Source organism: Gopherus evgoodei, chromosome 5 (assembly GCF_007399415.2).
Source record: "Gopherus evgoodei ecotype Sinaloan lineage chromosome 5, rGopEvg1_v1.p, whole genome shotgun sequence".
In the NCBI taxonomy this organism is placed as follows: domain Eukaryota; kingdom Metazoa; phylum Chordata; order Testudines; family Testudinidae; genus Gopherus; species Gopherus evgoodei.
Window position 1 is genome coordinate 10,265,276 of NC_044326.1, and position 23,806 is coordinate 10,289,081.

General features: G+C 39.8%; 1 protein-coding gene across 4 annotated transcripts in view; it reads left to right on the forward strand.

Annotated features, from left to right (window-relative positions):
* The window catches only part of CTNNA2 (catenin alpha 2), an 818,238-nt gene that overhangs the window by 573,137 nt on the left and 221,295 nt on the right, over positions 1 to 23,806 (forward strand). The gene's annotated exons all lie outside the window — the stretch shown is intronic.

Below are 23,806 nucleotides of genomic sequence, written 5' to 3' on the forward strand. Positions count from 1 at the left end.
AAGAATATTAAATTGAATTGAACATAAGGAAAAAATAATGTTTATTGTTGAAAAAGTCTATATATTTTAGGCTTTACTAAGACACTTTTGTGTCTAAGCATCATTGACTAACATAGTATCTTTAGGTACAATTGTTTATAATTTCCACAGTTAGGTTTTAAAATGAAAGTATTTTTATACATTTTCTATATAATTTTTTTTATAATTGTTCACAGGATTTATGGTAATTTATACAATGTGTGATTAATTAATAGACATAGATAATTGTAAGTCAATAGTTTAGAGACTTGCAACTGAAGATTTTTGGAAACTATCTCAGCATATAAAAAATGTGAAAAAAAAATCCATTCCATCTGTGACCCAAGCAAACTGGCACAAAATCATATGGGGCATAATTACTTACTTGGCCAGAGTTTTTCCAAATGTTATTTCTAATCCCCACACATGCTTGACACTGTCATGGCATGGACCTGTTAGTGCACAAAGCATCCGTTTGGTGTTAACCACACTGAATTAAAATGAGCTGTATTCACCTCACACAGGGAGGCCTAATATTGATCAGTAAAGAGACCAAGGGACATATAGGTAATAATGTTGAGAACCAGACCTGCATTTTTAAAGAATGGGGATGAAGTTGGCCTGCTGGGCTATAGGCAGTTGAAATGAATTACTTCTAGTACCTGTAGGGATGGGCTTGAAAGGGTTTGGGTGGCTGTCCTGCCTTCTTGATAGAAGTATGAGTGTTCTTCCAACCTGTGATTTTTATATGGTCATTAAATTTGCAATCAATCCACATGAGCTCCTTAAATAGGACATTTTACTTTCTGTTCTAGCTCCCTTTACTCTCCATGTTTGAACCACTTCCTTAGCCCTCTAGAACCATAAAGAATAGGTGTTGAGAGAGGGGATTTATAAAACTATATGAAGTATAAAGTAGCTTTCCTCTTTGCAGTCTCAGGAAGCATACAGCAAATCTTAACTGCATGTTAGGCCAGGTATTTGATAAACTTCTTCATTAGCAGCAGATAGACAGCACATTACAATATAGCAAATAAAAGGAAAAACTGTGATTTTTACCAAAAACAGGAGAGTTCAAAATAACATTTGATCATGAACTGCAAACATTCATCTTTGAGTGTAACATTATGAACCACACAAATGTTTAATGTAAAAGGGTGCATATAATTTACAGGGCTCTGTAACCTATGGCTGATCCAGTGTCACTGAAATCGGTGGGAGTCTGAAGTAACAGGAGCTGGATGGCTTAGTAACTTTGCAGTTTTAATAATGTTCTGTACAGCTAGATCAACATGTAAAACTGTAGTTTAGAGTGCATGCCATATTTTTTGTTTTCATAAACTTTACAAAAGGCCTCAAAGTTCTCCGTTACAATGAAAGAAACAGTAATGTTAATAGAAAAGCTTTGTTTATGAACAAGAAAGATAGTTTGTTGTGTAGGTCACATGCACAGCATTGTCATTACATGTTGTAAGGTTTGGGGAGAAAGCATCTTTCATTTTAATTCTTTGCATGATTAAAGTCATTCAATTACCATTCAAGTTAATTAAATAGCTTTTATGATTTAATTTCAGTGAAGGGAAAAATGATCAGCCATTAAAATTATGATTGAATGATGATTTTTTTTATTGTTGCGGTAGATAACAGGAAAGAGCTTTCGAGATAAGTTTAGTAATAAAAAATCCTTCTGGTAGTCTGTAAAATGTGTTATCAGTAATGAAAAAGGGTTTGTTGGTATTGTTAATTAATAAGTGATGAATTAGTCTGGAACCTGACACTTAATTTGCCCCAGTAATGGCACTCTGGGAAATTACAGAGTATATCAGGCTGTCACTCTGAATAAGAAGCCACCCTTTCTGAAATCTGTAACATGATTTAGATTTTCAAATGAAAATATGCATTGGGACTTTAACTGGAATGAGGAACCATCTGAAAGAATACATTTCATCTGTGATATATTAGAGCAAAGAGAAGAAAAACAAGAAAGTCTATTTCACTATTTATAGAAGTTCTGCTGTTTTTCCTGAGCGCATGTATTTCCCATACTAATGAATGAAGTTCATTGAAAATCTGTTAAAGCAAGAGGCTAAAGTTATAAGCATGATTTACTTTGGAAGGAATAATTTTAATGCAGTCTGATTAGCTGGAGGGGGATTATACTCACTTTGGAGATTTTATGAGGCATTTCAGCACCTTGATACAAAAGTTTCACCTACATTTAAATCTTCCCCAATGTGCCCATTTACACACTCATGTACATTGTTTTTTTTTTCCTGTTTACTAATCATAACCATATAGTTCACTGTGTAGGTATTGGTGAAAAAAAATCTTGTCGTCTTAATAAGAGGAGACATCTTCATTTCACATTGGCCTATAAGAATCAATTTTATGTGAATTTATCCATACATTTATCCTCCTTATGCTGCACCCCATCACCATGTTACCTGAATTCCTTTCTTTCCTTTGGTTTATAGTCTATAAAATTTCTTATATTCATATTCTTTATTTCTACCTGAATTCAATCTATTGTAAATACAAGATTAGTCTGAAACTGCCCTAGAAAAAGATAGAGCTGGTTTGGGAATCTATCTGTGATATACAAGTGAATTCATTTGATGTGGGAGGAATGATTCACTGATACCTTTATGAAATGTTACTTGGAATGTGGGGCTAAGGGGAAATCCTTTGTTTTCTGAATATTTTTCAGTAAGGAGGAGCTATCAGAAAAAGTTCAAATATGTGTCTGTTTCTGAGCCTTTAGGGGTGAGGAACCTCTGGCTCCTTGGTTAATTTCATCCAGTCCGCAGCAAGTCTCTGTGCCAGAGGCATCCCTCTGCAGGGCTGGAGCCATGATCACCAGCTCACACTGCTGCAGGGGGAAGCTAGGGTGCCAGGCCAGTCGGTTGGCTGTCCCTGTGGCCCCTAGACGCAGGGGTGATAAAGAAAGCTCCGAGTCCTTGTGTGCCTACCCCCACTCGCAGGCTCTGCCCCCGCAGTGCCCATTGGCTGGGAACTGCGGCTAAGGTGACCAGACAGCAAGTGTGAAAAATCAAGACAGAAGGCTGGGGGTAATAGGTGCCTATGTAACAAAAAGCTCCACAAATCGGGACTGTCCCTATAAAATCAGGACATCTGGTCACCCTAACTGCGACCAATAGGAGCTGCAAGGGCAGCTAGGGGGAGAGACTACCTTAGCCCCGCTGCCAGCTGGGAGCCACCTGAGGTAAGCAGCGCCCAGCTGGAGCACCCTCCACCTCCTACCTCCCTTACTCTCTCCTGTGCCCTAATCCACTGCCCCAGGCCTGATTACTCTCCTGCACCCCACTCCCAGAGCCCACCCTGAGCCCCCACCCAAGGTTGGAACCCCCTCCCACACCTTAACTCCCTCCCAAACCCTGCTCTTCAGCCCAGCCATGAGCCTCCTCCTGCACCCCAATCCCCTGCCCCAACTATAAGTCCCCTCCTACACTCAAACCCCTCCCAGAACCCATACCCCTCAGCCCCAATCTGGAGCCCCTCCCACACCCTGAACCACTCATTTCTGGCCCCACCCCAGAGCCTAGGTGCAACCCCAGGCCTCTGTTCCTCACTGCAAGGCAATGTGTGGCCCGCGACTGATCTTTTCTGTGAATTAGTAGCTCCTGATACTCCCCTTTTACAACTATGTTATTTCTTTTACTTCAGTTGAAAGTGGGAATTGCCACAGGAATATAAGAATTGAAATACTGCTGAGACAATAAATCCACCTAGTCCAGTACCTGTCTGTGAAAGTGACTGTTACCAGATGTGTGACGAGATAACTGGCTCTGTGGAGGAGGGGAAAGCAGTGGATGTGTTATTCCTTGACATTAGCAAAGCTTTTGATACGGTCTCCCACAGTATTCTTGCTGGCAAGTTAAAGTACGGGCTGGATGAATGGACTATAAGGTGGATAGAAAGATGGCTACATCGTAGGGCTTAACGGGTAGTGATCAATGGCTCCATGTCTAGTTGGCAGCTGGTAACAAGCAGAGTGCCTCAAGGGTCGGTCCTGGGGCTGGTTTTGTTCAATACCTTAATGATCTGGAGGATGCCGTGGACTGCACCTCAGCAAGTTTGCAGATGACGCTAAACTGGGAGGAGTGGTAGATACACTGAAGGGTAGAGATAGGGTTCAGAGGAACCTAGACAAATGAGAGTGGAGGAGGAGGCTCAGGGTGGACACAGTCAGCTGGTTACTTCTAGCAGCAGGCAGTGCTCCACCGCTGCTGCAAACCCTCCTGCTGTGGTAAAAGATAACTGTTATGCTCTTCTTGATACAGGAGAGAAGGAATCACCCCCAACAGTTAAGGAGGTGAAGCCTCGTACCCCTAAGGCTGGGAGGTCTGCTGCCACCACTGATAAGAAACGTAGGGTAGTGGTGGTTGGAGACTCTCTGCTGAGGGGGACGGAGACACCCATCTGTCGCCCTGACCGTTCATCCCGGGAGGTATGCTGCCTGCCAGGGACCCGTATCCGAGATGTTACAAAGGCATTGTCGAGGATTATCCGGCCTTCTGACTACTACCCCATGCTACTCATCCATGTGGGCACAAATGATACTGCGAGGTGTGACACTGAGCAGATCAAGAGTGACTACAGGGCTCTGGGAGTATGGGTTAAGGAGTTTGGAGCGCAGGTGGTATTCTCTTCGATTCTTCCTGTTGAAGGTAGGGGTCCGGGCAGAGACAGATGCATCGTGGAGGTGAATGCCTGGCTGCGAAGATGGTGTCACCAGGAGGGCTTTGGCTTCCTCGACCACGGGATGCTATTCGAGGAAGGACTGCTAGGAACAGATGGCGTTCACCTTTCGAAGAGGGGAAAGGCCTTATTTGCGCACAGACTGGCTAACCTAGTAAGGAGGGCTTTAAACTAGGTTCGAAGGGGACAAGTGAGCAAAGCCCACAGGTAAGTGGGGAACAAGACCTGGGAGATGGGTTGGAAACAGGAGGGAGCACGGGCTATAATGGCAGAGAGGAAGGAGGGTCAGGGCGAAGCTGGGAGGCAACATCAAACCAGTATCTTAGATGCCTATATACAAATGCAAGAAGTATGGGTAATAAGCAGGAAGAACTGGAAGTGCTAATAAATAAATACAACTATGACATTATTGGCATTACTGAAACTTGGTGGGATAATACACACGACTGGAATGTTGGTGTGGATGGGTATAGTTTGCTCAGGAAGGATAGACAGGGGAAAAAGGGAGGAGGTGTTGCCTTATATATTAAAAATGTACACACTTGGACTGAGGTGGAGATGGACATAGGAGACGGAAGTGTGGAGAGTCTCTGGGTTAGGCTAAAAGGGGTAAAAAACACAGGTGGTGATGTGCTGGGAGTCTGCTACAGGCCACCTAATCAGGTGGAAGAGGTGGATGAGGCTTTCTTCAAACAACTAACAAAATCATCCAAAGCCCAAGATTTGGTGGTGATGGGGGACTTCAACTATCCAGATATATGTTGGGAAAATAACACCGCGGGGCACAGACTATCCAATAAGTTCCTGGACTGCATTGCAGACAACTTTTTGTTTCAGAAAGTTGAAAAAGCTACTAGGGGGGAAGTTGTTCTAGGCTTGATTTTAACAAATAGGGAGGAACTTGTTGAGAATTTGAAAGTAGAAGGAAGCTTGGGTGAAAGTGATCATGAAATCATAGAATTTGCAATTCTAAGGAAGGGTAGAAGGGAGTACAGCAAAATAGAGACAATAGATTTCAGGAAGGCGGATTTTGGTAAGCTCAGAGAGCTGATAGGTAAGGTCCCATGGGAATTAAGACTGAGGGGAAAAACAACTGAGGAAAGTTGGCAGTTTTTCAAAGGGACGCTATTAAGGGCCCAAAAGCAAGTTATTCCAATGGTTAGGAAAGATAGAAAATGTGGCAAAAGACCACCTTGGCTTACCCTTGAGATCTTGTGTGACCTACAAAATAAAAAGGCGTCATATAAAAAATGGAAACTAGGTCAGATCACGAAGGATGAATATAGGCAAATAACACAGGAATGCAGAGGCAAGATTAGAAAGGCAAAGGCACAAAATGAGCTCAAACTAGCTATGGGAATAAAGGGAAACAAGAAGACTTTTTATCAATACATTAGAAGCAAGAGGAAGACTAAGGACAGGGTAGGCCCACTGCTCAATGAGGAGGGGGAAACAGTAACAGGAGACTTGGAAATGGCAGAGATGCTTAATAACTTCTTTGTTTCGGTCTTCACTGAGAAGTCTGAAGGAATGTCTAGTATAGTGAATGCTTACGGGAAGAGGGTAGGTTTAGAAGAGAAAATAAGGAAAGAGCAAGTAAAAAATCACTTAGAAAAGTTAGATGCCTGCAAGTCACCAGGGCCTGATGAAATGCATCCTAGAATACTCAAGGAGTTAATAGAAGAGGTATCTGAGCCTCTAGCTATTATCTTTGGGAAATCATGGGAGACGGGGTAGATTCCAGAAGACTGGAAGGGGGCAAATATAGTGCCCATCTATAAAAAGGGAAATAAAAACAACCCAGGAAACTACAGACCAATTAGTTTAACTTCTGTGCCAGGGAAGATAATGGAGCAAGTAATCAAAGAAATCCTCTGCAAACACGTGGAAGGTGGTAAGGTGATAGGGAATAGCCAGCATGGATTTGTAAAGAACAAATCGTGTCAAACTAATCTGATAGCGTTCTTTGATAGGATAACGAGCCTTGTGGATAAGGGAGAAGCGGTGGATGTGATATACCTAGACTTTAGTAAGGCATTTGATACGGTCTCGCATGATATTCTTATAGATAAACTAGGAAAGTACAATTTAGATGGGGCTACTATAAGGTGGGTGCATAACTGGCTGGATAACCGTACTCAGAGAGTAGTTGTTAATGGCTCCCAATCCTGCTGGAAAGGTATAACAAGTGGGGTTCCGCAGGGGTCTGGCAGCTTATGACTTCAGTGCACTGCCTGGTTTGAACCAGACACACTAGCCTGCTGCAAACCCAGACCCAGGGTCTGAATCACGTCCCCTAACAGCTGTAGGCTTAACTGAAAGCAACTTACAGAAGTGTTCCTGTCTCCAACACCCAGATGTCCAACTCCCAGTGGGATCCAAACACATCTGCATAAATCCAAATAAACTCATACATTGTTCGCCCTCTATAACACTGATAGAGAGATATGCACAGCTGTTTTCGCCCCCCACCTCCCAGGTAGTAATACATACTCTGGGTTAATTAGTAACTAACAGTGATTTTATTAAATACAGAAAGAAGGATTTAAGTGGTTCCAAGTAGTAACAGACAGAACAAAGTGAATTACCAAGCAAAATAAAATAAAACACGCAAGCCTATGTCTAAAAAACTGAATACAGATTAAAAACCTCACCCAGTAAGCTTCCTTTTACAGACTAGTCTCCTTCTAGTCTGGGTCCAGCAATCACTCACACTCCCTGTAGTTACTGTCCTTTCTTCCAGTTCCTTTCAGGTGTCCTTGGGGGTGGAGAGGCTCTCTCTTTAGCAAGAGGAAGACAAAATGGAGGGGCCTTCCAGGGGTTTAAGTAGACTTTCTATTGTGGGTGGAGACCCCCTCCCTACTCCTATGCAAAGTCTAGCTCCAAGATGGAGTTTTGGAGTCACATGGGCAAGTCACGTCTATGCATGACTTAGTTTTTACCAGCCAAACCACATTCCTGGGAAGGCTCAGATGTGGATTGGCATCTTCAAGTTCATTGTTGGCTTAAGTGGTTTTTGACTGGGCACTTAATTTGCTCTTTTCTCAATAAGCTGACCAAATGCTCTGCTAGGCTAGTTTAAATCAAGCCAGTGCACAACTAATATTCATAACTTTGAATACAAACTTGATACATGCATAAAAATAGGATGAATACATTCAGTAGTTCATAACCTTTGCAGAGACATGTTACATGGCATATGTAGCATAAAACATATTCCAGTTTTTTTCATATATATACATTCATAAGCATATATCCATGAAGCCTTATGTGGGGCACTGTCACACTCACAATTACTTTACTCACACTTCTTTAAATGTTATTTCCTTTCTTTGATCACCTCAACACATTGACCAGAGGTCAATGAGCTTTCCAGAATGATGTTCAGGTCTTTTTAGTTAATTGTTACAAATAATTTAGACTTCAGCATTGTGGACAAGTAGCTCTAATTATTCCTTCCTATGTTCTTTACCTTGCATTTGACACACTGAAGCTCATCTATTAGCCCTTTATCCCTTCTCCTCACTTTTGTTAGTCCCTTTGCAGATCCTCAGTCTTCTCTTCTTTTGACTAACCTAAATAATTTGATGTCATCTGCAAATGTTGCCATTATACTGTTCACCTTTACTAGAAATGTTTAATTTAACTAGAAATGTTAAACAACTCCAACTTTAGTATGGAATCTTGGGACAAGCTATTCTTAACCTTAACCTCTGTGTACAAAATTGGCCATTTATTCTCTTTATTTTCTGTCCCATAGCTAGTTTGTAATATAGGATGGTAGGTGACATCTCATTTTGTGACTTTCATTAATAGGTTCTTGTGAGGGACATTGTCAAAGGCTTTTTGAAAGTCCAAATGTATGATTTTCTACTTTATCCTCTACTCTGTTTATACACTCAAAAATGGATTAGAGAAGCATGATTTTCTTTTATAGAAGCCAAGATGATTCATCTCTATTATGTCAAGTTCATCCAGGTATGCTATCATTTTAATTATTGTTGCAAACAATTTACCTGATACTGTGGTAAGTCTTACTGATCTAAATGAGTGTTTTTATTAACACACCTAGTATGAGTTCCTCCACTGCTAATATTAGTTTGGCTGAAGAGTGTGGCTTAAAGCCTATCCTGAGGCCCAATTTGTAAATATTGCAAAACAAACACTGAGTGCAGAATAAAAACTCTCCAGAGTGGGCCTGACTTGCTCCAGATTCCCACCGCCAGAGGGGAAATGCTGACCTTAGCTAGGTGAAGGAGGTGCCTTACCACATGTGTTTGTTTTACTCCTACTGCCTATTAATTTCATTGGATGACACCTGGTTCTTGTGTTACGTGAAGGGATAAATAATACTTCCTTATTCTCTTTCTCCACACCATTCATGATCATATAGACTTGTATCATATACCCCTTAGTCGCCTCTTTTCCATAAGAACATAAGAGTGGCCATATTGGGTCAGACCAAAGATCCATTTAGCCCAGTATCCTGTCTTCTGTCAGTGGCCAATTCCAGGTGTCCCAGAGGGAATGAACAGAACAGGTAATCATCAAGTGATCCATCTCATCACCCATTCTCAGCTTCTTGCAAACAGAGGTGAGGGACACCATCCCTGCCTATTCTGGCTAATAACCATTGATGGACCTACTCTCCATGAACTTATCTAGTTCTTTTTTGAACCCTCCTATATTCTTGGCCTTCACAACATCCTCTGGCAAAGAGTTCCACAGACTGACTGTATGTTGTGTAAAAAAATATTTTCTTCTCATAGTTTTAAACCAGCTGTCTGGTGATTTAATTTGGTGACCCCTAGTTTTGTGTTTTGAGAAGGAGTAAATAACACTTCCTTATTTACATTCTCCACACCAGTCATGATTTTATAGACCTCAATCATATTCCCCCTTAGTCATCTTTTTTCCAAGCTGAAAAGTCCCAATCTTATTAATCTCTCTTCATATGGAAGGAGTTCCATACCCCTAATCATTCTTGTTGCCCTTTTCTGAACCTTTTCCAATTCCAATATGTATTTTTTGAGATGGGTTGACCACATTTTCAGGCAGTATTCAAGATGTGTACGTATTATGGATTTATATAAGGGCAATATGATATTTTCTGTCTTCTTATCTATTCCTTTCCTAATGATTCCTAACATTCTGTTAACTTTTTTAACTGCCGTTATACATTGAGCAGATGTTTTCAGAGAGCTATCCTCAATGACTCCAAGAACTCTCTTCAATGATAACAGCTAATTTAGACCCCATGATTTTGTATGTATAGTTGGGATAAAGTTTTCCAGTGTGCATTACTTTGCGTTTATCAGCACTGAATTTCATCAGCCATTTTGTTGCTGAGTCACCCAGTTTTGTGAGATCGCATTGTCCTTGGTCAGATAATTTACCTTAGTGTTATGGTTTGCTGATACCACTTTATTTCCTTGCCAATTCATTTTATTTTAGCTACCTTTTCCCTCTATTTTCAGCTAATAGTGGCAAGGTGATGCTTTCAGTGCTGTGTTTAATTAAAAATAAATTTGCCTTAAAATCTTCGGTATCACTCAGGTGGTCAGTAGTATATTTCTACTGCTATACTTTTATTATTCAAGCATGGAATTTCTGTCCATAGATATTCTAGGGGACTGTTTGATTCAGTTAAGATTTTTAAAATATTTGACTTTGTTTTATTTCATATATAGTGCCAACTACCCACCAGTGTGACCTGCTCCACCATTCCTATGTATTTTGTACCTGGTATTACCATGTCCTATTGATTATCATAATTTCACCAAGTTTCTGTGATGCCTATTCTTTCAATATCCTCATTTCATACCAGACTCTCAAGTTCATCTATCTTAATATTTAGACTTCTTGCATTAGTTTACAAGCACTTACAAATTGGTCAGTATTTAGTTGACTGCCTCCATGTGATGGCACATTGCAGGCCACAGAACTTCACCCACCCATCCCTGTAATAGCCCCCTAACTTCTGGCTGAGTTACTGAAGACCTCAAATCATGTTTTAAAGACTTCAAGTTACAGAGTATTCACCATTTACACTAGTTTAAATTTGCAAGTGACTTGTGCCCCATACTGCAGAGGAAAGTGAAAAACACTCAGGGTGTCTGCCATTCTGACCCAGGGGAGAATTCCTTCCTAACTGTGAAAACTGACCATTTATTCCTATCCTTTGCATCCTATCTTTTAACCAGTTACTGATCCATGAGAGGACATTCCCTCTTAACCCATGATTGCTTACTTTGCTGAAGAGCCTTTAGTGAGGGAACTTGTCAAAGGGTTTCTGAAAGTCCAAGTACACCATATCCACTAGATCACCTTTCTCCACATGTTTGTGGACCCCCTCAAAGTATTCTAATAGATTGGTGATGCATGATTTCCCTTTACAAAAGCTGTGTTGACTCGTCCCTAACATATAGTATTCATTTATGCATCTGATAATTCTGTTGTTTAATCTAGGTTCAACTAATTATACTGGTACTGAAGTTAGTCAAATTGACCTGTAATTGCCAGAATTGCTTTTGGAGCCCTTTTTTTAAAAAATTCAGCATTATATTAGTTATCTGACAGTCATCCGGTACAGAAGCTGATTTAAGCAATAGGTTACAAACCACAATTAGTAGTTCTGCAGTTTCATATCTCAATTCCTTCATAATTCCTGGGTGAATACCATCTGGTCCTGGCCTAATCAGTGCAGAGTAGAGTGGAAGAATTACTTCTTGTATCTTGCTTAAAATACTCCTGCTAATACATCCCAGAATGATATTCGGTTTTTTTTCAACAGTGTTGCACTATTGACTCTCATTTAGCTTGTGATCCATTATGACCCCCAGATCTCCTTCCTAGGCTGTCATTTCCCATTTTGTATGTGTGCAAGGGATAGTTCCTTCATATGTGAAGTACTTTGCATTTGTTCTTATTGAATTTCATCCTATTTACTTCAGACCATTTCTCCAGATTGTCCAGATCATTTTGAATTTTGATCCTATCTTCCAAAGGACTTGCAACACCTCCCAGCTTGGTATCATCCGCAAATCTATAAGTGCACTCTCAATGTCATTATTCAAATCCTTGATGCAGATATTGAACAGAACCAGACCCAGAACTGATCCCTGCAGGATCACACTTGATATGCCCTTCCAGCATGACTGTGAACCACTGATAACTTCTCTCTGGGAATAGTTTTCCAATCATTTATACACCCACCTTATAGTAGCTCCGTCTAGGTTGTATTTCCCTAATTTGTTTATGATGTCATGTGAGACAGTATCAAAAGCTTTACTAAAGTCAAGATATACCACATCTGTCCCTTCCCCCCATCCACAAGGCTTGTTACCCTGTCAAAAAAAAAAAAGCTATTAGATTGGCTTGACATGATTTGTTCTTGACAAATCCGTGTTGACTGTTACTTATCATTTTATTATATTCTAGGTGTTTGCAAATTGATTGTTTAATTGTTTGCCCAATTTTCTTTCCAGGTACTGAAGTTAAGCTGCCTGGTCTGTAATTCCCAGGTTGTCCTTATTTCCCTTTTTATAGATTGGCACTATGTTTGTCCTTTTCCATTCCACTGGAATCTCTCCTTTTTTACATGTGTTTTTGAAGATAATCCCTAATGGCTCTGATATCTCTTCTGTGACCTCTTTGAGTGTTCTAGGAGGTATTTCATTAAGCCTGGGTGACTTGAAGACATCTAACTTCGCTAAGTAATTTTTAACTTGTTTTTTTTCCCTACTTTAACTTCTCATCCAACCTCATTTTCACTGGCATTCACTATGTTAGATGTCCAAGCTCTACTAACCTTTTTAGTGAAAACTAAAACAAAAAAGTCACTTAGCACCTCTGCAATTTCCACATTTTCTGTTGTTATTTCCTTCCTCATTGAAGAAGGAGCCTACCCTCTCCTTGGTTTTTTTCTGTCTTCTAGGGTATTTGTAGAATGGTTTCTTGTTATCCTTTGTCTCTAGCTAGTTTAATCTCTCTTTTTTTTTTTGCCTTGAACTTTTTAATTTTGTTCATACATCTGTTATTTGTATATATTCATCCTTTGTATTTTGACTTAGTTTCCAAATTCTGTAGGACTCTTTTTTGAATTTCAGATCATTGAATATCCCCTCGTTTTCAGCCCAGATGATCTCTTGCCATACTTCCTATCTTTCCTACGTATTGGGATAGTTTGCTCTTGTGCCCTTAATTATGTCTCTCTTGAAAAACTGCCAACTCTCTTGAACTGTTTTTCTCCTTAGACTTGCTTCCCATGGGATCTCACCTATCAATTCCCTGAGTTTCCTAAAGTTTGCCTTCTTGAAATCCATTATCTCTGTTGTACTGTTTTCCCTCCTACCATTCCTTAGAATCATGAAATCTACCATTTCACCTAAGATGCCTTCCACTTTCAAATTCTCAACCAGTTCATCCCTATTTGTCAAAATCAAATCTAGAACAGCTTTCTCCACCTTCTCAAATTCTAGATTTGATCTATATAATATGTCTCCAATACATTCTAAGAACTTGCTGGATAATCTGAGCCCTGATGTGTCATTTTCCAAACAGATGTCTGAGTAATTGAAGTCCCCCATCACCATGAAACCCTGTGTTTTGGATGATTTTGTTAGTTTTTATTTTTATTTATTATTAAACAACATACAAAAAACTGATCCACCTCTTCTTCCTTGTTAGGTGGTCTGGAGTAGACCCCTACCATGACATCACCCTTGTTTTTTACCCTTTTTATTCTTACCCAGAAACTTTTAACAAGTCTGTCTCCTATTTCCATGTCAAGCTCAGTCCTATTGTATACATTTCTAATATATGAGACCATACCTCTTCACCTTTTTCCCTGCCTGTCTTTCCTGAGCAAGCTGTACCCCTCTATACCAATATTCCAGTCATACGTATTGTCTCACCTGTGATGCCAACTATGTGATAGTCATGTATATTAACTAGTATTTCTAGTTCTTCCTATTTATTCCCCATACTTCTCAAATTAGTATACAGACATCTAAGATTCTGATTTGATTTCCCCCCTATGTTTTCTCGTCTCTCTTTTATCCATGCTATAACAGTCCATGCTTCCCTCAAATTCTGACCCTTCTCTGAGGTCTCCATGTTTTGGACTTACCTGTGGGCTTTTGTCACCTGCTCTTGTTGAACCTAGTTTAAAGCCCTCCTTGGTAGGTTAGCCAGTCTGTATCCAAATATGTTCTTCCCTTTCCTCGATAGGTGGACCCCATCTCCACTTAGCAGTCCTTCTTCCTGGAACAGCATCCTGTGGTCAAGGAAGCTGAAGCCCTCCTGGCAACAGCATGCTATCATGGAGATCCTGGAGTTTAATTTCCTACCTGGCAGCCTGAATTGGACCTCCAGAACATCTCTTCTACCTTTCCTTATAGCATTGGTTTCCTACATGTCCATGACTACTGTCATGATATAATTCCCCACTCTGAACCTTAGCGTCCAAAAGATGGGGTACCAGCATGAATTCCTCTAAGCTTAATTACCAGCTTAGAACCTGTAGCGCTGCCACCAACCAGGAATTCCAGTGCCTGGTACACTCTGGTCCCCCCAAAACCTTGCCCGGGGACCCCCAAGACCCAGTCCCTCTGGATCTTAACACAAGGAAAGTAAACCCTTTCCCTCACCGTTGCCTCTCCCAGGCATCCCCTCCCTGGGTTACCCTGGAAGATCACTGCGATTCAAACTCCTTGAATCTTAAAACAGAGAGGAAAATTCACCTTTCCCCCTCCTTTTCTCTCCCCCTCCCAGACTCTCCCTGAGAGAGAAAGTAATCCTAACACAGAGAGAAAATAACCTCTCTTTCTCCCTTCCCTCCTTTCTCCCCACCAATTCCCTGGTGGATCCAGACCCAGTCCCCTGGGGTCTCACCAGAATAAAAAAACAATCAGGTTCTTAAACAAGACAAGCTTTTAATTAAAGAGAGAAAAAACAGTGAAAATTATCTTTGTAAATTTAAAAAAATGGAATAGGTACAGGGTCTTCCAGCTATAGACACTGGGAATACCCTCCCAGCCTAAGTATACAAGTACAAATTAAAATCTTTTCAGCAAAATACCAATTTGAACTCCTTTCAGCCAAATGCACATTTGAACTCCTTCCAACCAAATACACATTTGCAAATAAAGAAAACAACCATAAGCCTAACTCGCTTTATCTACCTAGTACTAACTCTTCTGAACTTATAAGAGCCTGTATCGGAGAGATTAGAGAGAAACCTGGTTGCCCATCTGGTCCCTCTGAGCCCCCAAAGTGAACAACCACCAAAAACTAACAGCACACACAAAACTTCCCTCCCTCAAGATTTGAAAGTATCCTGTCCCCTCATTGGTCCTCTGGTCAGGTGACAGCCAGGCTCACTGTTCTTGTTAACCCTTTCCAGGCAAAAGAGATATGAAGTACTTCTGTTCTATTAACTCTTACTTATCTGTTTATGACAACTACCAGCTCCTCTCCAGCTCTTCACATAAGCTTGTCTAGATGCCTTGAGATGTCCTCAACCTTCACAGTCAGTAGGCAATTCATGTGGTTCTCCTGATCATCACCAACCCAACTATCTATATTTCTGGTAATTGAATCCCCCTTTATTATTACCTGTCTCTTCCTAATAACAGCGTCCATTCTCCTGGAGATGAGTTGTCAGTGCGAGATGAAACCGTGATATTTTTTGGCAGAAGGGTCCCAACTATGGAATCCTTTCATAGAATAATAGAATATTTGGGTTGGAAGAGACCTCAGGAGGTCATCTAGTCCAAGCCCCTGCTCAAATCAGGACCACCCCCAACTAAATCATCCCAGCCAGGGCTTTGGCAAGCTGGGCCTTAAAAAACTCTAAGGATGGAGATTCCATCACCTCCCTAGGTAACCCATTACGGTACCCATCACCACCCTCCTTGTGAAAAAGTTTTTCCTAATATCCAAACCAGACCTCCCCCACTGCAACTTGAGACCATTACTCCTTGTTCTGTCATCTGCCACCACTGAGAACAGCCTAGCTCCATCCTCTTTGGAACCCCCCTTCAAGTAGTTGAAGGTTGCTATCAAATCCCCCCTCCCTCTTCTCCTTTGCAGACTAAACAAGCCCAGTTCCCTCAGCCAATCCTCATAAGTCATGTGCCCCAGCCCTCTAATCATTTTTGCTTTCCTTCTGCTCCAGCTTGATGTTCTCCTTCCTTGAGACTTTCATCCTCCTCAACAGCCCAAAGGGTATCAGAGTTGGGGTGGGACCACTCTACTATGTCTCAGAAAGTATCATCTATGTACCTCTCTGTCTCCCGTAGTTCACTCACTCTGGTCTCAAGAACCCATATTCTTTCTCTGTTGATGAGGGCCATCCTCACTGTAAGCATTCATGACTTCTGTGTCTGACTACTCCTCACTGGGCACTGTTTACTTTGCCAGTTACCTCCAGTGAGTTTACTTCCTCAAATTTGCTGTCTAATATACACACTATTAGCAGTTAATTCTGTCTCAGCAAGCATTAACTTCTGGAGTTTGATCATTTTGTTCCTTGCTGTTTTATCCATAGAGTACAATCATGTATACTGCCTGTCCCCCTGTCTATTTACTCTCTCCATGGTTTCCTCACATTTAGGAACATATGAGCAATATCTTCTTTCACCTCATCTCTGTTAGTACTAGGCCCTGTACCACATTTCTGTCAGTACCACCAGTTTTCCAGCCTCGTTGGTACTTTGGTTTGGATCTTTCTGTACTGTGAATCTTATGGAATTACTTAGCCCATTGACCTAAATTTATGTAGTAAAAATGTATGCAGCTTATTAGGTTATCATTCTGTAATGAGTTAATTACAATCAAGATATTATCTAGATATATGATGGTATGATCCTTTGCTGTAGTTGTTTATATGGAAAGCAAAAATGCCTCACATTAAGGTTTAAGGTCATGGCAGTGAGCAGCTGATTATGCTAACGTGAAGTAATGGTGTCCAATACAGTATGACATTTACATGAAGTTGAGATAAACATTTGACATTCAGTGGCCTCTTTAGTATTGAGATTGGAAACCTTTTAGCAGCAGCCACAAATTTATGTTTGCTGTTGGAAAATTGCTTTGGGAAATGATCTGGATCAGAGAAGTAAATTTTCTGTCAAGATAAACTTTAGTAGTGAGCCAAGTTTAGTTTAAAAAATCCCCAGATGTTTTATCTCATTTTTATTAACATTCTTTAATATTTACCACACTCTTTCTTAGCAAGCCAGACTGTCAGTAGAAGCACTGAACTACAGACACAGATTCAGGTTTACTCCAGAGAGCTCACTTTAGCTCTAGTCTTGCAAACATGAGCCATTGATAGCAGACGTGCTTCAAAGAGCTAGCAGTTGCTAAAAGAATAAAAACCACTGGAATTAGATTTTTCTTTGGATTCAGAGTCTTTTTCAGCTGATGTACAAATTCTGGGAGTGGAAAGACAGGGATGAGGGGGGACTGAAAAAGAAGGAGAATAAAAATGGAGCAGACAATACAAACAGAAAAGAAAATCTGTGTTTAAAGGATCTTCAAACAACAGATTCCAGTTTCAGTCCCACATCTATTAGGAAGCTGTTTTCCTGCACTTTTTACTACCCATGAGAACATAGAGGTGTCCTATTCCGTTGAGTCTTGTTATAGGCTGTAGTGAATACCTTAATTGGATAACCCCCTTTTCTATCAGTTAAATACACACATGCATATTTCTTATTGCAGATTTTATTGAAAAAACAATTTGAAGTCTTCTTTCATTAAACTCTGCTGCTACAGCTCGCTGTTAGTAGGAAAGGGAACAGCATGTCTTCAGGGGAACACAGAGGAAAGTCTGCTGAGGCCGTGTGCTTAGTCACTAATCGTATAAGCCGATCATAATTTAAAATCATCTGCATTAAGCATGAGGACTAGTTGTAACAGTGGATTTGATACAAACCTGTCATATTTGGAGTCTTGTAGTCAGCTCTTGATAATGTCACAAATGGATATGAATTGGTCATAATCCCATACTTCCCACAGTAACGAACACCTAGCTAAGCATTATTAGCTGTGCCTGCTGTGGGCTTGAACAGTGCAGGAGAGTTGGTGTGGATCAGAACTGAGGTTTATTAGTAGAGCTGTGTGTGATGTTTGCCTATCACTTGCTCGCTCTATTTATATTTGGCCACTGCAAATAGTTCTTCACTCCCAGGAGCACTGAATTTTACACATTGCTTTTGTAAAGAACATTTTTTACTTCTGCCTTCATGTGAATATTTGGCACATTTCTGAACTCAGAGTCCATTTCATTTTGGTCGGCTACATTTAATTATTTCCTCCCTCTTCCTGGCCTTGAAAGTCGAGTGTTAGGAATGACTGATACTAGAGAACAAGGAGAACAATTGCTCTAAATCCTAAATAATTGTGTCTGAGTACCAGCAAGTGACATCTTATTAATAATAATAAATAATTAATAATCATGATAAAATGTCTGTCTTGAAGAGAAATACAGATTTCACTGCAAATATGTTCACTATAAACATGACATATTGCTATAAAATTATAGTGCTCCTCAGCATTCAGCTGGGTTCTTCACAGTCACCCACCCAATAACCAATTTCTGTCTTGTTGCTTTGTTTCATTAATTTGGAGTAGTCAGGCCTTTTTTTTTTTAAAGACAACTTCAGAGGCAGACTGCATTCAACTCTGTTCTTTCAGCAAGTTTCTCTGCTCTAACCAAGGATGTGGGGAATTTTTTCTATGGTTTTGATTGTTTGATTTTTACTTAATAAATACCCTGAATGGTTGTTTCCAATAACTGAATGGGTTTGGTGTGTGTCAGGATTCCTCTGAAATGTTAACCTTGGGTCTCTGGCATTTTTCCAGACCACCAGACAAATTCAGGCTTTGAGGATAAGTATATGTGTCCTCAAGTAACCGGACATTCAACTTTTTAACACTGGATTGGTCCTAAAGAGCAATCTTGTAGCATACTGAGAAATTGTGCATGGGAAAAATGCCTGATATTTGTTTGTTGTAATATCTGAGTGTGAGAGAGATTAAGTCAGGGTATGGTTAATAAGAGAATCAATTGAGCTCAAGCTCAGCTCTGAAAATGGGCACTTTTTGTTAGGAAAGCAAACTGCTTTTGGCATAAATATCTAGTTATCTAGAAAGTCTATAGTGAGTTGCTACTAATACAGCCAGGAAATGCTGCTGATAAAACTGAAAGAGGTACACGATGTTGGAATTCAACTACCAGAATTGTGGAGAGGGAAGAGTGCACTGTTGTTTAGATTCACCTCCCAATGAAAGTGTGTGTGTGTGTGAAAGAGAGAAAGTATCCTTCTAGCATGTCTTTGGATGGCCCTCCCACAATTACAACATGGGAGGTAACACATAGAAAAAGCTAACTTTTCTGCCTTTTCACCTATCCTCCTCTCTCCCTTCTTCATGCTCCTCCATCCTTCCTTTTTGTCTTTCTTATGCAGCAAACCTATATTTTATTCTACTCTCCTTTCCACAAGCCCTTCCATCTTTGCTTGCTCATTCTGTAGAGTTATATGTTTCTATACCCATCTCAGTCTTAGACTTTTTTTCTTTATCTTTGCTGGTCCTTTTAGTTTATCATCTTTTTTTTAAAACCTGGTTTAGTCCTCTTCACTTAAGTCTTTCCCCCTTGTCTTCTGTCTCCTTTTCATAGACTCAGACTCATAGACTGGAAGGGACCCGAGAGGTCATCGAGTCCAGTCCCCTGCCCTCATGGCAGGACCAAATACTGTCTAGACCATCCCTAATAGACATTTATCTAACCTACTCTTAAATATCTCCAGAGATGGAGATTCCACAACTTCCCTAGGCAATCTATTCCAGTGTTTAACTACCCTGACAGTTAGGAACTTTTTCCTAATGTCCAACCTAAATCTCCCTTGCTGCAGTTTAAGCCCATTGCTTCTTGTTCTATCATTGGAGGCTAAGGTGAACAAGTTTTCTCCCTCCTCCTGATGACACCCTTTTAGATACCTGAAAACTGCTATCATGTCCCCTCTCAGTCTTCTCTTTTCCAAACTAAACAAACCCAATTCCTTCAGCCTTCCTTCATAGGTCATGTTCTCAAGACCTTTAATCATTCTCTTTGCTCTTCTCTTGACCCTCTCCAGTTTCTCCACATCATTCTTGAAATGCGGTGCCCAGAACTGGACACAATACTCCAGTTGAGGCCTAACCAGCGCAGAGTAAAGTGGAAGAATGACTTCTCGTGTCTTGTTTACAACACACCTGTTAATGCATCCCAGAATCACGTTTGCTTTTTTTGCAACAGTATCACACTGTTGACTCATATTAAGCTTGTGGTCCACTATGACCCCTAGATCTCTTTCTGTCATACTCCTTCCTAGACAGTCTCCTCCCATTCTGTATGTGTGAAACTGATTGTTCCCTCATATCCTTCTTCTTTTCTTTAATTTGAATACATTTTAGCAGTAGTAATAAGCTTACTTGTTAAATGCTGCTTCCCATTTGCCCTTCTGAAAGCTGTCTGATGTAACTGAGCTTTTTATTCAGAATGTTCTTTTGCTACCACAGTAGAACAAAACACAAAAGGAAACAAATTTAGTATATCTGAAAAAAGCAACTGCTGGGCTTTTTGTCAGAGCAGAAGAAAATGATTAAATATAGGCATTTAAAGAGCTGCTCAGTATCCTGACCATAAAAACATACCATGTATGTTAAACTATACAAAATACGTTCAGGTATATGATCTTTCAAGGGGATTAAGAGCTTCATCTAAGGTTTCATCCTTAGCCCACTACAGAATACATAGCTATCGCTGTGCATATGACATGTAAGATCATCCACTGGTAGACGTCTGCACTGACACTACTTAAGCACAATGAGGAGTCTAAAGGATGGAGTTTATAGCTTTAACTTAGAATTTCTTTGTATTTATATTTTCAGGTCAGATGCAGAATATGATATATTAGCATTGATTTTGTGATTTCATGTCATTTTTCTCTGTAGTTCAGAAAGTAAAAGAAAAAGCCGGGAAGGGACATAAATCATCCCTCATATGTATTCACAGCATACACACTGACATTTCCTTCAGAACCGTTATTGGGTACACTGTGACTGTGTATTGATGTTAGTAGCAAAAGATTGTCTATTATGGATCCATAACACTGACTGAGTATTAACAATCCTCATGAAAGATAGTTTCCTTCCCTTGTCTTGTGTGTGAAAATACAGAAAGGAACAGCTTGAGCTAATTGCCTAGTTAGAAAGGGAGATTTTCTTTCTAGTGGAAAATAATAAGAGGATTTATTTAAAATAGTTTTACCCTCTGACCTTGCCCTAGAACCTCTTGGGCGAGAAACTGTGTCACATTTCACACAGAAGCATATTTTTGTAGCCATGCTATAAATCTCTGATAAGGGGATCAAAACAGAAACACTGACATTTCTGTGGATAGTTAGTTGAATATCAAATCTGAAAGGAATAATCAGCAGGAGCTTTCTCCTATTGCTCCATGTACACTACAAAGGTAGTGATGTTCAAATATACCCATGCAAGCTGTCTGAAGGGGGAATAGATATAACTGCATTTTGATTAGTTGGATTGTAACACAATAAATGCTTCCCCTTTGCATTTGGAATATTTGTTTACTTCTCACATTAACTTTCAAAACAGATTTGGGCAGCCTTTAGATTATCATTGTGGTTTATAGCCGTATAGCTTAACTTAAATGACACAGGGCTACGGTGACTGCTCAGGACCCCCAGGAGATATGTACAGGTGTCCTTTGGAGACCTGAAGAAGCAGCAGTTTATCTTGTGATGTTGTGGCTGTCACTCATCTGTTTAGAAAAAAGATTGTTTGTGATTATTTGAAAAATATCATCTCTGAAGTTGAGTATGTTACCCTATGTGCAGAGGTTCATCTATCATTCTGCAATAGGAAGCAAGTCATTGGTGGTAACTACTCTCCTTTTAGAGAAATGGTAAGAAGTAGTAATGAGATTAGCCCTCATTGTGAAAAGTACTGCACTTTTAAAAATCAGATTATCTCCTTTAGTTTCTAAAGGTGTCAATGCAAGATGCATGAAGCACAGAGGTGACTAAATCACCAAGGTTGAATTGTTCAAGTCTCACGAAACCTTGTTTGAAATCACTAACACTGATAAATAGAATGAATAATCTGTAGATGTTTGCAGTGACTCCCATGTATGTTTGCACCAGTCTTGCAGCAGATTTACATGCACCAAGACATCGTATATGTACAGGAACTCTGAGGAAAAATGAATACACCGGCACTGTTTCTTATAGCAACAGGAGCTACTGAAGAAATAAATGCAGTTCAATATTTTTTTCACGTATGTAGAACTGTAACTGTCTTGGGGTGCTCTTGGAAGCTTTCTGTCAAACCAATTTAAACCAAGCAGTTTGCAAGATGACATTAATGTTACATTTTGATTTGAGGGGCATATCATAGTGCTTGTAATTAGAGAGCTAAATTCTGCAGACCTGCCTCAGGCAAAACCCCCATTTGCACTCAATGGAGATTGTCATCAGCAAAGACTGGAAAATATGGCGCTAAATTAGCATTGTGTAAGATATTTTGTCTTAAAAAACTCAGCAGACACTGAAACAAACAAGAAGCTGTTTTGCTGTTGGTTTCATCACTGCTCATTTAGGGCCTTTTCTTCTTCCAGTGAAGTCAATGGAAGTTTTGGTCATTGACTTCAGTGGCTGAAGGATGAGACCCTTGCAGATTTGAAGTGGAACATAAAGAGAAATGCACTATTGCTTAAATGGTTAAATACCATCCTCGCTATGATAGTCTGAGCAAATTTCAAGACAGCAGGGAAATTGTAAGTGGCTTAAAAACAAAATTATTAATTTTTTAGTTTAAAATTTGCAATAATGAAAAAAAAAAGATTCTCTACCGATGCAGATCATTTATGATATTGTAGTTTTACTATGTAAAATAATCTGATTACAGTGCAGGAATACTTCATATTTAGTTAATATAAATCAGGGTGAAAGTTGCTAAGCAGATGAAGCATAAGCTTGGGCTCTTCAAAGGATGTGCTCATTTGACATTTAGAAATAATTTATAAAATATTCCTTTTTATATAATTAAACATTATTGACTACTAAGGATCTATGCAGAAAAAAAAACTTGGTTTGATCCTTTCGTGTTCTGTATTTTATAAACCTGTCTTAGCGTCATAGGCATTTAAAAAAAATTACATCTAAGTTAACATTAAAAATGTCAATTTGGGGGCACTTTCTTCCATTGATGCTAGCCATAGCATGAATAAATAAATAAGTACAAAGTGTATACATTTTATAAAATCCTTTATCTGTCACATTTTATTAGAATGGTATGCTGTATGAAGAAGGTTTCAAAGATGCATTGCCTGATGATATAAAAATGCAACACCCTCGTTTTCATTGACACGTGTGGAGTGGTTCAGAAGAGCAATCAGTAGGTTGGCCACATATTGGAGAGAAAAAATCCAAAATACAGGAAAAGCAAGCATTTAAAGAAGGGCAATAAAATGAAACAGCTGCATGGCTCTGTATTAAGAAAGCACTGTTGATACAATCACCAATCCCTGTGTCAATACTTAGTAAGGTAGGATCATATACTTTCTGCCTCTGCAGATATTTTTAGAAGGGGGGGCTGTTAAGGATGTCTTGTTATTAAAGTAACTGGCAAGCCAGGCATTCCCAAGACAGGATTTTATAGTGGTTAACTATAGTAACCATAAGTATGCTCTAATCACCCTATGCCTAATGGACCTGCAGTGTTACACCCAAGGTTCTACTTTTGAAACACACCGATCTTTCATTACTGAAAATTGGATTGCTGCCTCCTTAGTCCTTTGATCATTACTCTACACTGCACAGAGCAATGGTTTCTCTGCTTTTAGCATAGGGCAGAAGAGCATGGAAGGGGGGAATGCTAGTAGATTTTAAATAAGCCCTTTAAAATAAGGTGTTCTTTTTTTAATCAGACTTTGCAATGTGATTAATTCAGATACAGAATATACTGATGGGATATGCTGCATCTTTGTGGCTCT